The 15558-nt window shown below is 39.5% G+C and overlaps 1 pseudogene; it reads left to right on the forward strand.

Annotated features, from left to right (window-relative positions):
- Positions 1 to 14187: 14187 nt before the first annotated feature.
- LOC113897436 lies at positions 14188 to 14860 on the forward strand (annotated as a pseudogene).
- The last annotated feature ends 698 nt before the right edge of the window (positions 14861 to 15558 follow it).

Raw genomic sequence — 15558 nt, forward strand, 5'->3', positions numbered from 1 at the left:
CAGCTGAGAATTCACAATGAAGAGGGGATAATCTCTTCAATAAATGGTGTTCGGAAAACTGGACAGTCACATGCACAAGAATGAAACTGTGTAAGTACACCATACACAAAAATAAACTGAAAATGGATTAAAGAGCTAAATGTAAAACCCAAACCGTGAAACCATATAACTCCTGGAAGAAGGCCAGCTCCTTGACATTAGTCTTTGGTCCCAGCAATGACCTTTCAAATTTGATAACAAAAGCAAAGGCAACAAAAGCAAAAATAAGCAAGTGGGACTGTACCAAGTTAAAACTCTTTAGTTTTTGAACAGAAAAGGAAATCATCAACAAAATTAAAAAACAATTTATAGATGGGAGAAAATACAATGAAATAATATATCTGATAAAGGATTAATATTCAATATATATAAAGAACTCATACAACTCAATAGAACTAGAAAACAATCCAATTTAAAAATGGGGAGAGAAGCGAATGAACATTTTTCAAAAGAAGACATACAGATGGCCAACAAGTACATCAACATAACTAATTGGGAAAACGCAGATCAGAACCACAGATATTACCTCGAACCTGTTAGAATGACTTATTATCAAAAAACAATAGATAAGTTTTGGAGAGGATGTGAAGAAAAGGGAACACTTGTACACTGTTGATGGGAATATAAATTGGTACAGCAAATAAGGTAGGCATTATGGAGTTTGCTCAAAAAAAATTAAGAATAGAACTATCATATGATCTAGCATTTCAACTTCTAAGTATTTATCCAAAGGAAATGAAATCACTATCTTGAAGAGATATCTGCACTAATCTGTTCATTATAGCATTACTTAACAATAATCACAACATGGAAACAACCTGAGTGTCCATTGATGAATGAATGGATAAAATATATTATATATATATATATCTATACATTGTACATATAGACATTTTATATAATATGTATATATATACACACACAAAATGGACTATTATTAGTCATAAAAAACAAAGAAATCCTGCCATTTGTAACAAGATGGATGGATCTTAAGGGCATTATGCTAAATGAAATGTCAGATAGAGAAAGACAAATACATATGATCTCACCAATATGTAGAATCTAAAACAAACAAAAAAAAACACCAAACTCATAGATACAGAGAAAAGAGTGGTTGCCAGACGCAGAAGAGTGGAGTAAGTGGATGAAGGTCGTCAAAATGTACAAAATTCCAGTTATAAGATGTGTAAGTCCTGGGGAGGTAATGTACAACATTGGAAGTATAGTTAATAATACTCTATTGCATATTTCAAAGTTTCTAAGACACTAAATCTTAAAGTTCTCATTACAAGAAAAAAGTTGTAACTATATATAGTGATGAATGTTAACCAACTTTATTGTGGTAATCATTTCACAATATTATGTTCTATGCTGTATATTGTATATATTGTATTTTGTATGTCATTATGTTGTATGCCTAAAATAAATACAATGTTATATGTCAATTATATCTCAGTAAAAAAACAAAAGACTTCTCTTTACCTGTTAATGAAAAAGTTCCCACTTAAAAAAAATACCAAGCTATAGTGACATCTTTATATATCTGTAAGTTTTACTTGAAGTCAGAGACCCACAAGCCGAATAAATGGTTGTAAATCTCCTACCACTTCTGATGAAACTGACTGAGAATTGTTAAAAAAGAAGTAACAATTACTATTACTAGGAAAAATCTTGCCTTTAGTGTTGGCCTCTATGATACCATTTTTTGCTGTATTATGTAAGATTCAGAAGTGAAGATTATGTATCAAATTGCTGATTTCCTCTTTCTGAATCGGGCAAACAGTGCTAGAGAGTAAATTGTGATTTGGTTAACACTTAAAATCTGGCTCCCTCTACTGGAGGATATGATACTTTTCCTCCTTTTCTTTTGACTGAGGTCCAAAAAGCACTGGCAGGATTGGGGTTCACAGTTCAGGTTTTTCTAGTCCCCGTGCATATGGAAATTGCCTGATTGATCAACTGGGCATATATAATAAGTTATGTATGATGCACATCTATAACATTCAGTAGCAATTACTGCATCAAATTAAGATGTATTTCTTGATTGCCTCTGTAAATTAGACGCAAGATATACAAAGATGTATGAGATATGATCTTTGCTCCTCAGAGAGCTTATAGAATTAAGTTATATGAATGATAATTCCAGGGTATACATTGCTCCCTGTCTGCAACTCCCAATGGCCAAATTAAGTGACCTTTTTCATATTAAGAAGCACTGGTTCTTGACAGATGATTGATAATTTCTTTGCATAGCCACTTATTCTCCTTTATTTGGTATTGGTTCCCATATAGCTAGCTCTGAGGACTGACTGACCTTCTGAACTAGAAATTAGGGATTTTAATGAGAGGGTGATAATTTGTGTTGGAGTGGGTTACAAAATTTTGGTTCTGTTATTACTGTAGAAAATGACTTTGGATTATCAGTGAATAATCTAAAGTTCTTTTTTAATGGAAATGTCAGACTCTTCATAAGTTAATTGATTTCTTAGAAAGCACATCTGCATATTTGGTTCTATTTATTGGTCCAACAGCCTTAAGCTCACCTTGCAATCCTAAAACGCCTGTATAAATCTTTTGTAGTCAGTTCAGCGTGTGACTTTCATCTGCCCATTGGAACTTACAGTCCATTGTAGAGACACCATTCCTACCTAACTCTATGTGTGTATACAGACCCTCACCTAATTGTTAACTACTACGCTGAGAGAACAGAGACCAAAAGCCACTCTGACTTTGTTTGGACCACTCTACTGCTCATTTATTCTGCTGCCTCAAGAAGCAACATTTATATAGAGGCAGTCCATTGTAGTGTTTATCAGAGCTTCAAACCCCAGCTCTACCTTTTGCCAGCTGTTTCACCTTGGGAGGGCTTCCCAGGTGGTGCTAAGAACCCACCTGCCAATGCAGGAGACGTAAGAGACACAGGTTTGATCCCTGGGTCAGAAAGATCCCCTGGAGGAGGAAACGGCAACCTACTCCAGTGTTCTTGCTGGAATAATCCGATAGACGGAGGAACCTGGTGGGCTATAGTCCACGGGGTTGCAAGTTACTCTCGTTATGCCTCACATTCCTTCTGAGATTGTTGTAATGAATAACAAATTAATATACACAAAGCCATTAGAACAGATTCTGGTACATAGAAAGCACATATATGTATCACTTACATTATTATCACTCAATTTGTATGTGCAAGGAAAACTAATATGGTGTATAGAAATTCTAAGAAAGCATTCAAAAGTCAACTTACAAAATGAAACCCAACTGAATAAATACCATTTCTTGCCGGTTCTGGAAACACAGATATGTGTGTTGGGGGAGGGGGGGCGGGCAAAATTTATCTGGGGAAAGGGTGCCTTTTCAGTAACTGCAGGCATCAGGGCGAGAAACCTCAGTTCTGATTTAATAAACTAAATGTCAGTCCCCTGCTGCTCCCATATTTTCTGCTTAGAAGTTCTAAAAGCATTATGGAAATGATTTTTTAAAGTCCGCTGTGGATCAGGAACCTCTAGAGTCAAAACAAATAATTACACTTGAGCACAAGTGTAAGATGTAAGCACATCTCTTCCTCCTGAAGTATCTTTAGAAAACATAGGTTCTCCTATTTCAATCAGTGGTAATTCTTGGATGCTAGGTTTTAACATCAAAGAAAAGGCACAACTGCAGACAAAAGGACTCTGTGTTCTTAATATTCTCTGTGTCACATCAGGGGCTTCCTCAGCACCTCTCTTAAGACTTTAGACAATATGAAATGCCTTCCAGAGCTGAGAATGATTCTGAGATTTAGCAGTACCTCATTTTTATCAATGTAGATGTAAATGTGATTGTTGCAAATGACTAGAGCTTGTCCAAGCATTTAGCTTTTAAAACTCACATGAGACTTAATTAACGTTTCCTGTTTTATATCGCCGACATCTCTTATTTTCAGCACTGAAATCAAGCTAAGTTTGAATTAAGGTCCTGTTTTTCAAACTGTTTCTGAAAGATAAAGAGACTAGTTGGTTCACAGCTTCTTCAAGGCCATACAACATGTTGAGTTTTAGAAGTTTAATCATTTGTGTTACGTATGTTGTCTATGTGGGCTTCCTTCGTGGCTCAAAAGTAAAGAATCTGCCTGCAAAGCAGAGATGCAAGAGATGTGGGTTCGATTCCTGGGTGGATAAGTTCCCCTGGAGGAGGTCATGGAAACCCACTCCAGTATTCTTGCCTGGAGATTCCTGTGGACAGAGAAGCCTGGTGGGCCATGGGGTCCCAAAGAGTTGGACATGATTGAAGCAACTGAGCACATGCGTGTGATGTCTATCTCGGTTCAGTTCAGTCGCTAAGTCGTCTCTGACTTTTTGCGACCCCATGGACTGCAGCATGCCAGGCTTCCCTGTCCATCACCAACTCAAACTTGTGTTCATCATGTCGGTAATGCCATCCAACTATCTCATCCTCTGTTGTCCCCTTCTCCTCCTGCTTTCAGTCTTTCCCAGCATCAGGATCTTTTCCAATGAGTTGGTTCTTCGCATTAGGTGGCCAAAGTATTGGGGTTTCAGCTTCAGCATCAGTCCTTCCAATGAATATTCAGGACTGATTTCCTTTAGGATGGACTGGTTGGATCTCCTTGCAGTTCAAAAAACTCAAGAGTCTTCTTCAACACCACAGTTCAAAAGCATCAATTCTTCGGCACTAAGCCTTCTTTATAGTCCATATAGTCTTTATATGGAAAAACCATAGTTTTGATTAGATGGACTTTGTTGGTAAAGTAATGTCTCTGCTTTTAAATATGCTGTCTAGGTTGGTCATAACTTTTCTACCAAGGAGCAATCATCTTAATTTCATGGCTGCAATTACCATCTGCAGTGATTTTGGAGAGCAAAAAAAATAAAGTCTGACACTGTTTCCATTATTTCTCCATCTATTTGCCATGAAGTGATGAGATTGGATGCCATGATCTTAGTTTTCTGAATGTTGAGCTTTAAGCCAACTTTTTCACTCTCCTCTTTCACTTTCATCAAGAGGCTCTTTAGTTCCTCTTCACTTCTGCCATAAGGGTGGTATCATCTGCATATCTGAGGTTATTGATATTTCTCCCAGCAATCTTGATTCCAGCTTGTGCTTCCTCCAGCCTAGCGTTTCTCATGATGTACTCTGCATATAAGTTAAATAAGCATGGTGACAATATACAGCCTTGATGTACTCCTTTCCCCATTTAGGGAAAGTCTGTTCTTCCATGTCCAGTTCTAACTGTTGCTTCCTGACCTGCACACAGATTTCTCAAGAGGCAGATCAGGTGGTCTGGTATTCCCACCTCTTGAAGAATTTTCCATAATTTGTTGTGATCCATACAGTCAAAGGCTTTGGCATAGTCAATAAAGCAGAAATAGATGTTTTTCTAGAACTTTAGCTTTTTTTGATGATCCAGCGGATGTTGGCAACTTGATCTCTGGTTCCTCTGCCTTTTCTAAATCCACCTGGAACATCTGGAAGTTCACAGTTCACATACTGTTGAAGCCTGGCTTGGAGAATTTTGAGCATTACTTTGTTAGCATGTGAGATGAGTGCCATTGTGTGGTAGTTTGAGCATTCTTTGGCATTGCCTTTCTTTGGGATTGGAATGAAAACTGACCTTTTCCAGTCCCATGGCCACTGCTGAGTTTTCTAAATTCTTATTGAGTGCAGCATTTTGGGTGCAGCACTTTCACAGCATAATCTTTTAGGATTTGAAATAGCTCAACTGGAATTCCATCACCTCCACTAGCTTTGTTCATAATGATGCTTCCTAAGCCCCACTTCACTTCATATTCCAGGATGTCTGACTCTAGGTGAGTGATCACACCATCCTGGTTCTCTGGGTCTTAAAGATCTTTTTTGTATAGTTCTTCTGGGTATTCTTGCCACCTCTTCTTCATATCTTCTGCTTCTGTTAGGTCCATACAATTTCTGTCCTTTATTGTGCCCATCTTTGCATGAAATGTTCCCTTGGTATGTCTAATTTTCTTGAAGAGATCTATAGTCTTTCCCATTCTATTGTTTTCCTCTATTTCTTTGCATTGATTGCTGAGGAAGGCTTTCTTACCTCTCCTTGCTATTCTTTGGAACTCTGCATTCAAATGGGTATATCTTTCCTTTTCTCCTTTGCCTTTAGTTTCTCTTCTTTTCTCAGCTATTTGTAAGGCCTCCTCAGACAACAATTTTGCCTTTTTGCATTTCTTTTTCTTGGGGATGGTCTTGATCACTGCCTTCTGTACAATGTCGTGAACCTCCGTCCATAGTTCTTGAGGCACTCTGTCTATCAGATCTAATCCCTTGAATCTATTTCTCATTTCCGCTGTATAATCATAAGAGATTTGATTTAGATCAAACCTGAATGGTCTAGTGGTTTTTCCTACTTTCTTCAATTTAAGTCTGAATTTGGCAATAAGAAGTTCATGATCTGAGCCACAGTCAGCTCCCAGCCTTGTTTTTGCTGACTGTATGCTGCTGCTGCTGCTAAGTCACTTCAGTCGTGTCTGACTCTGTGTGACCCCATAGATGGCAGCCACCAGGCTCCCCCATCCCTGGGATTCTCCAGGCAAGAACACTGGAGTGGGTTGCCATTTCCTTTTCCAATGCAGGAAAGTGAAAAGTGAAAGTGAAGTCGCTCAGTCGTGTCCAACTCTTCGAGACCCCATGGACTGCAACCTACCAGGCTCCTCCGTCCATGGGATTTTCCAGGCAAGAGTACTGGAGTGGGGTGCCATTGCCTTCTATAGAGCTTCTCCATCTTTGGCTGCAAAGAATATAATCAATCTGATTTCAGTATTGACCATCTGGTGATGTCCATGTGTAGAGTCTTCTCTTGTGTTGTTGGAAGAGGATGTTTGCTATGACCAGTGTGTTCTCTTGGCAAAACTTTATCCTTTGCTCTGCTTCATTTTGAACTCCAAGGTCAAATTTACCTGTTACTCCATGTATCTCTTGACTTCCCTCTTTTGCATTCCAGTCCCCTATAATGAAGAGGACATTTTTTTGTGGGGGGGTGGGATGTAGTATTAATTCTAAAAGGTCTTGTAGGTCTTCATAGAACTGTTCAGCTTCTTCAGCATTGCTAGTCAGGGCTTAGACTTGGATTACCATGATATTGAATGGTTTGCCTTGGAAACGAACAGAGATCATTCTGTCGTTTTTGAGTCTGCATCCAAGTACTGAATTTCAGACTCTTTTGTTGACTATGATGGCTACTCCATTTCTTCTAAGGGATTCTTGCAATTCTTGCCCACAGTAATAGATATAATGGTCATCTGAGTTAAATTCACCCATTCCAGTCCATTTTAGTTCACTGATTCCTAGAATGTTGATGTTCACTCTTGCCATCTCCTGTTTGACCATTTCCAATTTGCCTTGATTCATGGGCCTAACAGTCCAGGTTCCTATGCAATATTGCTCTTTACAGCATCTAATTTTACTTCCATCACCAGTCACATCCACAACTAGGTGTTGTTTTTGTTTGGGTCCATCTCTTCATTCTTTCTGGAGTTATTTCTCCATTCTTCTCCAGTAGTGTATTGGACACCTACCGACCTGGGGAGTTCATCTTTCAGTCATACTTTTTTGCCTTTTCATACTGTTCATGGGGTTCTCAAGGCAAAAATACTGAAATGGTTTGCCATTCCCTTTTCCAGTGGACTACGTTTTGTCAGAACTCTCTGCCATGACCCATCCATCTTGAGTGGCCCTACATGGCATGGCTTAGTTTCACTGAGTTAGACAAGGCTATGGTCAATGTGATCAGTTTGGTTAGTTTTCTGTGATTGTGGTTTTCATTCTGTCTGCCCTCTGATGGATAAAGATAAGAGGCTTATGGAAGCTTCCTGATGGGAGAGACTGATTGAGGGGGGAAACTAGGTCTTGTTCTGATGGTCGGGGCCATGCTCATTAAATCTTTAATCCAATTTTCTGTTGAAGGGTGGGCTGTGTTCCCTTCATGTTGCTTGAGCTGAGGCCAAACTATGGTGGAGGTAATGAAGATAATGGCGACCTCCTTCAAAAGGTCCCATGTACACTCTGTTGCACTCGGTGCCTCCAACCCTGCAGCAGGCCACTGCCGATTCACGCCTCCACTGGAGACTCCTGGACACTCATGGGCATGTCTGGGTCAGTTTCTTGTGGGGTCACTGCTCCTTTCTCCTGGGTCCTGGTATGCACAAGGTTTTGTTTGTGCCATCCAAGAGTCTGTTTCCTCAGTCCTGTGTAAGTTCTGGTCATTCTATCGTGGGGTTAATGGCAACCTCCTCCAAGGGTGCTTATGCCATACCCAGGTCTGCTGCACCCAGAGCCCCTGCAGCAGGCCACTGCTGACCGTACCTCCACAGGAGACACTCAGACACAGTTCTGGTTCAGTCTCTGTGGGTTGGGCGTACATTTTGTGCCCTTCCCAGGTGTCTATCTAATCACTCATAAAACCACACCTTCTATGAGCTGTTTTCTCTTACTGCCTTTGATCTCACCAGGGTAAAGCACAGTGTCAACATATGCTTCTTGCTACTATTAATCGTTGATCTCACATCATGTTACTAGTTGATACAAACCTATTTGAAATTAATGAATGGACAGCATATACTCCAAAGCCATTCTGCTATAAGTGAGCAATGAATAAACTCATTAAAATGAAGGTTTGCTATAATTCTTACATTAAAGGATATCTGATGAGTTGCTTCACAGAGAAACTGTTGAAAATTATTTTTAAAAATATGAAAGCCTCTGGAAATGGTCCTAAGAATGAACAGCAAATGAAGAGACATCTGTTAAAGAAAATCAACAAAAATTTGGTAAGAAAGGTGAACCAACACCACACTCTCCTTCTCCTCTCCCAGCTCAGTGAGGCAGAGAGTTCATGCCAGACTGTTGCAGCCAGAAGACAGGGATCTCTCTCCTCTGAGTTCTTAGCTGGAGGGCTTTCTTCCCAGGAGAAACAGGACTTTAGCATTTCTTTCTTTAAAAAAAAAAAAATTCCTTTATTCAAGTATAGTTGATTAACAATGTTTTATTAATATCTTCCATGCAGCAAAGTGATTCAGTTATTCATGTATATACATTATGTTTCTTTTTTTATTGTTTAACTTTACAATATTGTATTGGTTTTGCCATATATCAACATGAATCCGCCACAGGTATACACGTGTTCCCCATCCTGAACCCTCCTCCCTCCTCCTTCCCCGTACCATCCCAATAAATGCTGGAGAGGGTGTGGAGAAAAGGGAACCCTCTTACACTGTTGGTGGGAATGCAAACTAGTACAGCCACTATGGAGAACAGTGTGGAGATTCCTTAAAAAACTGGAAATAGAACTGCCTTATGACCCAGCAATCCCACTGCTGGGCATACACACTGAGGAAACCAGAATGGAAAGAGACACATGTACCCCAATGTTCATCGCAGCACTGTTTGTAATAGCCAGGACATGGAAGCAACCTAGATGTCCATCAGCAGATGAATGGATAAGAAAGCTGTGGTACATTGGGTTTCATATTCGTTTCCATTATGGTTTATCATAGGATATTGAATATAGTTCTCTGTGCTATACAATAGGACTTTGTTGTTTATCCATTCTAGGTATAATAGCTTGCCTCTGCTGATCCCAAACTCCCAATCCATCCCTCACTCACTACCTCTTTTCCTTGGTAAATCTCAAGTCTGTTCTTTATGCCTGAGTCTATTTCTATTTCATAGATAAGATCGTTTGTGTTATATTTTAGATTCTACATATATGTGATATCACATGGTATTTGTCTTTCTCTTTCTGTCATTGCACTTAGTATGATAATATCTAGGTCCATCCATGTTGCTACAAATGGCATTATTTTATCCTTTTTATGGCTGAATAATATTTCAGTGCATATATGCACCACATCTTCTTTATCCATTCATCTGTTGATGGACATTTAGGTTGCTTCCATGTATTGGCTGTTGTTAAGAGTGCTTGCAATGAACAGTGGGGTGCACGTATCTTTGATTTATGGTTTTCTCCAATGTATGCCCAGGAGTTGGATTGCTGGATCATATGGCAACTCAATCATTAGTTTTCTGAGGAACCTCCATACCATTTCCATAGTGGCTGTATCAATTTACATTCCCACCAACAGTGTAGGGGATTTCCATTTTCTCCATATCATCTCCAGCATTTGTTATTTGTAAATTTTTAATGATGGCCATTCTGACTGGTGTGAGGTGGTACCTCGTTGTGCTTTGATTTGCATCTCTCTAATAATTAGCAATGTTCACCATCTTTTTCTGTGCCTGTTGGCCATATGTATATCTTCTTTGGAGAAATGTCTATTTAGGCCTTCTGCCCATTTTTTGATAGTGGTGTTTGTTTTTTTGATATTATTGAATTGTATAAACCATTTGTATATTTTGAAAATTAAGCCCTTGTTGGTCACATCATTTGCAAATATTTTCTTCTAGTCTGTAGGTTGTCTTTTCATTTGTTTATGCTTTCCTTTTACTGTACATAGGCTTGGAAGCTTGATTAGGTACCATTTGTTTGTTTTTGCTTTTATTTCTGTTGCCTTGAGAGACTGACTTAAGAAAACGTTGGTATGATTTATGTTAAAGAATGTTTTGTCTATATTCTCTTCTAGGAGTTTTATAGTGTTAAGTCTTATATCTATGTATGTAAGCCATTTTGAGTTTATTTTTGTGTATGCTGTGAGAGTAGGTTCTAATTTCATTGATTTATATGTGGCTGTCCAACTTTCCCAACACCACTTGCTGAAGAGACCATTCTCTCCATTGTATATTCTTGCCTCCTTTGTTGAAGATTAATTGACCATAGGTGTGTGGGTTTATTCTGGGGGCTCGCTTTTCTGCTGCATTGATACATGTGTCTGTTTTGTGCCAATATCTGATTCTGAGCTGATTTCTTTATAGAAGTTGACCACTATAGAAATTGACTCATTCAAAAATTCATATGAAATTAAAGGGGCCAAAAATAGCAGAAACAAAAGTCCTGAAATGGAGAATTAGAGGACTCACACTTTCTGACTTCAAAGGTTACTACAAAAAAATGGTAACAAAGACAACCTAGCACTACTAGCCTGATAATAGACACATGCAGTGGCCTCCCCTTATCCCTGTTTTCATTTTCTAAAGTCTTAGTTAACCTGCAGTCAACCACAGTCTGAAAATAATAAATGGAAAAATTCCATAAATAAACAATTCATAAGTTTAAAATCATGAGTCATTCTTAGTAGCATGACAAACTCTCACAACATTTTATTTCATCCAACCTGACATATGAATCATCCCTTATTCCAGTTTATGCCACCTGTTAATCACTTAGTCACTATCAATGTTTATCAGACTGTTGTGGTATCATAGTGCTTGTGTTCAGGAAAACCTTACTTTACTTAATAATGGCCTCAAAGAGCAAGAGTAGTGATACTGGCAGTTTGGGTATGTCCAAGACATGCTTCAACTGGAAAGGTGAAAGTTCTCAATAAGGAAAGAAAAACAATCATATGCTGAAGTTGCTAAGATATACAGTAAAAACAAATCTGTCCATGAAATTATGAGGAAGAAAAAAGAAATTCATGCTAGTTTTGCTGTGTACCTCAAACTGCAAAAGTTATGGCCATAGTCCATGATATATATTTAGTTAAGATGAAAAAGGCATTAAATTTGTGTAATAAAATATTTTGAGAGACCACATTCACATGGTATGAACAATAGAGTATATTGTTAAATACTCTTATTCTATTTTATTATTATTGTTGTTAATCTCTTACTGTGCCTAATTCATAAATTAACCTTTACCATAGGTATGTAAGTATAGGGAAAAAAATATAGTATATATAGGATTTGGTACTATCCATAGTGGGCTACAGTCCACAGGGTTGCAACGAGTCAGACACGACTGAGCAACTGAGCACAGCACAGCACATGGTTTCAGGTATACGTTGTGGGTCTTGGAACAAACGTATCCCTTGAAGATAAGGAGGGCTACCACAGATCAGTGGAGTAGAATTGAGAGTTCAGAAATAAATCAGTACCTCCATGATTAACTGATTAACACAGATGCCAATGATTACTCAATGGGGAAAGAATAGTCTTTTTCAAAAAAATGGTGCTAGGACAATGGGGTGACATACAAAGGAATGCAGTTGGAGCCTTAACTCACACCATATACAACAGTCAGTTCAAAATGGAATTGCCAGTGGGAATGTAAATTGTGGCTGCTTTGGAAAACAGTTTCTTAACTGATTAAACATAGTTACCACATGCCCTAACAATTCTACTCCTAGAATATATCCAAGAGAAAACAAAGCACCTGTTCACACAAACCTTGTATATGAGTGTGCATAGCAGCATTATCCATAGCCCCAAGGTGGGAACAACTTAAATATTCATCGACAGATGAATGGATAAACAAAAGGATGTATACCCATACAATGAAATATTATTTGGCCAAAAAATAAAAATAAAGCACTGAAACATGCTATAACTTGAATTAACCTTGATAATATCCTAACTGGAAGACAGCCAGTCACAAAAGAGCACATATTTACACTTCTGCTCAAAATCAAAATCCAGAATAGGGAAATCTATGGAGACAGAAAGTAGATTAATGTTTAGTTAAGGCTGGGGAGGAAATTTTGTTTGTTTATTTGGCCATGCTGCACAAGCTTGTGGGATGTTACTTCCCCAGTCAGTCAGTCAGTTAGTTCAATCGCTCAGTTGTGTCCGAGTCTTTGTGACCCCATGAATCGCAGCATGCCAGGCCTCCCTGTCCAACACCAACTCCCGGAGTTCACTCAAACTCACGTCCATCGAGTCGGTGATGCCATCCAGCCATCTCATCCTCTGTCATCCCCTTCTCCTCCTGCCCCCAATCCCTCCCAGCATCAGAGTCTTTTCCAATGAGTCAACTCTTTGCATGAGGTGGCCAAAGTACTGGAGTTTCAGCTTTAGCATCATTCCTTCCAAAGAATACCCAGGGCTGATCTCATTTAGAATGGACGGGCTGGATCTCCTTGCAGTCCAAGGGACTCTCATGAGTCTTCTCCAACACCACAGTTCAAAAGCATCAATTCTTTGGCACTCAGCCTTCTTCACAGTCCAACTCTCACATCCATACATGACCACTGGGAAAACCATAGCATTGACTAGACGGACCTTTGTTGGCAAAGTAATGTCTCTGCTTTTCAATACGTTATCTAGGTTGGTCATAACTTTTCTTCCAAGGAGTAAGCGTCTTTTAATTTCATGGCTGAAGTCACTATCTGCAGTGATTTTGGAGCCCAGAAAAATAAAGTCTGACACTGTTTCCACTGTTTCCCCATCTACTTCCCATGAAGTGATGGGACCGGATGCCATGATCTTCATTTTCTGAATGTTGAACTTTAAGCCAACTTTTCACTCTCCTCTTTCACTTTCATCAAGAGGCTTTTTAGTTTCTCTTCACTTTCTGCCATAAGGGTGGTGTCATCTGCATATCTGAGGTTATTGATATTTCTCCTGGCAATCTTGATCCCACCTTGTGCTTCTTCCAGCCCAGCATTTCTTATGATGTACTCTGCTGGCAAATATAGTTATTTGTATTTTTTTAAGTTTCCCTGTTTCAGTTTTTTATTGTACAAAAGTAATCTTTCTGCTTGTTTTCATCTATTACATGTTAATGAGTTAATTTATAAGTAACTACATCTTTAGTTTATCTTCAATAATTATTTTTATATCACTTAGGTAATTGTTTCCCAATGACTCAGTGGGTAAAGAATCAACCTGCAGTGTAGGCAACACAGGAGATGCAGATTGTTTCTATCCCTGGATCTGGAAGATCTTCCAGAGGAGGGCACGGCAACCCACTCCAGTATTCTTGCCTGGAGAATCCCATGGACTGAGGAGCCTGATTGGCTACAGTCCATAGCATCACAAAGAATTGGACACAACTAGGGATCAAATCCATACCCCCTGAACTGGAAGCACAGAGTCCTAACCACTGGACCACCAGGGAATTCCCCAAAATGTTTAAAAGATAAAGAGCTGCTGCAGTAAAGCCCAAGATGGCTGCTTGCACCTGGTACTCATGTGACCCCCAGGGGGGAAGGTTCTGTTATCTCCTTGAAGGCCACGTTTGGCCCTCCCTCCTGTGCTCCTGTGGTAAGCTGTTGTGGGGGAGAGATGAGAACAATGGCAGGGAACCTCTCTTGGGTGGCAGGCTGTAATCTATGGGACCAGTGCCTCTGGCCTGCAGAAGTTTCTCTTTGGGTGTTCCCAGATTGTTCCATGTAATGGTCACCCTCCTGCCCCCAAAGTGGCTGACCATTGGAAAGAGAAGAGGGCCATGCTTGGGGTATATGACAGTATCAGGATCCTGGGCAACTTTGAAAAGCACTCCAAAGAACTGATCAAGGGCCCCATATGATTTTGAGGCTGGAAGGAGAATTAATTGCAGTGTTGTATCCAAAAGAAGATATTGGTTAGAAACAGAATGTTCACTGATGAACTGCACAACCTTAGCAGACTCATCAGCTATCTCTGCTGCTGCTACTACTGCTGCTAAGTTGCGTCAGTCGTGTCCGACTCTGTGCGACCCCATAGACGGCAGCCCACCAGGCTCCCTCATCCCTGGGATTCTCCAGGCAAGAACACTGGAGTGGGTTGCCATTTCCTTTTCCAATGCATGAAAGTGAAAAGTTGAAAGTGAAGTCGCTCAGTCGTGTCTGACTCTTCGCGACCCCATGACTGTAGCCCACCAGGCTCCTCCGTTCATGGGATTTTCCAGGCAAAAGTACTGGAGTGGGGTGCCATTGCCTTCTCCGATTTCTACAAATGCTTTAACCAACATGGAAAGCACTGGTAGAAGAGAAAACTGGGAGCTGTGGAAGAGGTGTGTCTATCACCCAAGAAAAGGGAGAGCTCTTTTCCTTCTGAGCAGAACGATTTGTATACCCTCAGTAAAAAGGTGGGACTTCTTTGTAATAAAAAAAGAAAAAGATAAAGTGTTGCTGAAAGAAGGAAGACAAGTATACGGATAGAACAGAATATGTAAAATAGTGCAGATGTTAGCCAGTGTGGGGTTTTGAGCATCTGGCAGAATTCCTGGTGTTTGCATTATCTGTATCATTTATTGACTTGCCGGAGTAACGCTGAAAATATTAAGTACACATTCAGATTTATCTCCCTGATACTTGAAAATAGAACACATTCAGAAACAGACTTTATTTTAGGATTCTTCCCAGGATTCCAACGTGTTTTCACATCTTGCTTAAAACTTATAATGTCCTTCTAAATCCAATAGTAATTAAGAGTTATCTTTGCTGTTGGTTTGATCCCTGGGTCAGGTGATCCCATGGATAGAAACTGGCAACCCACTCCTAGAGACTATTCTTGCCTGGAGAATTCCATGGACAGAGGAGCCTGCTGGGCTACAGTCCATGGGGTCGCAAAGAGTCAGACATGACAGAGTTACTAATACTTTCACTCTGCTGTATTTTAGAGAACTGGGGCATAGTACATTTATGATCTTGCCCTGAACATATTCCTAAGTATTATTTCATT

Source organism: Bos indicus x Bos taurus, chromosome 8 (assembly GCF_003369695.1).
Source record: "Bos indicus x Bos taurus breed Angus x Brahman F1 hybrid chromosome 8, Bos_hybrid_MaternalHap_v2.0, whole genome shotgun sequence".
Taxonomy (NCBI): Eukaryota; Metazoa; Chordata; class Mammalia; order Artiodactyla; family Bovidae; genus Bos; species Bos indicus x Bos taurus.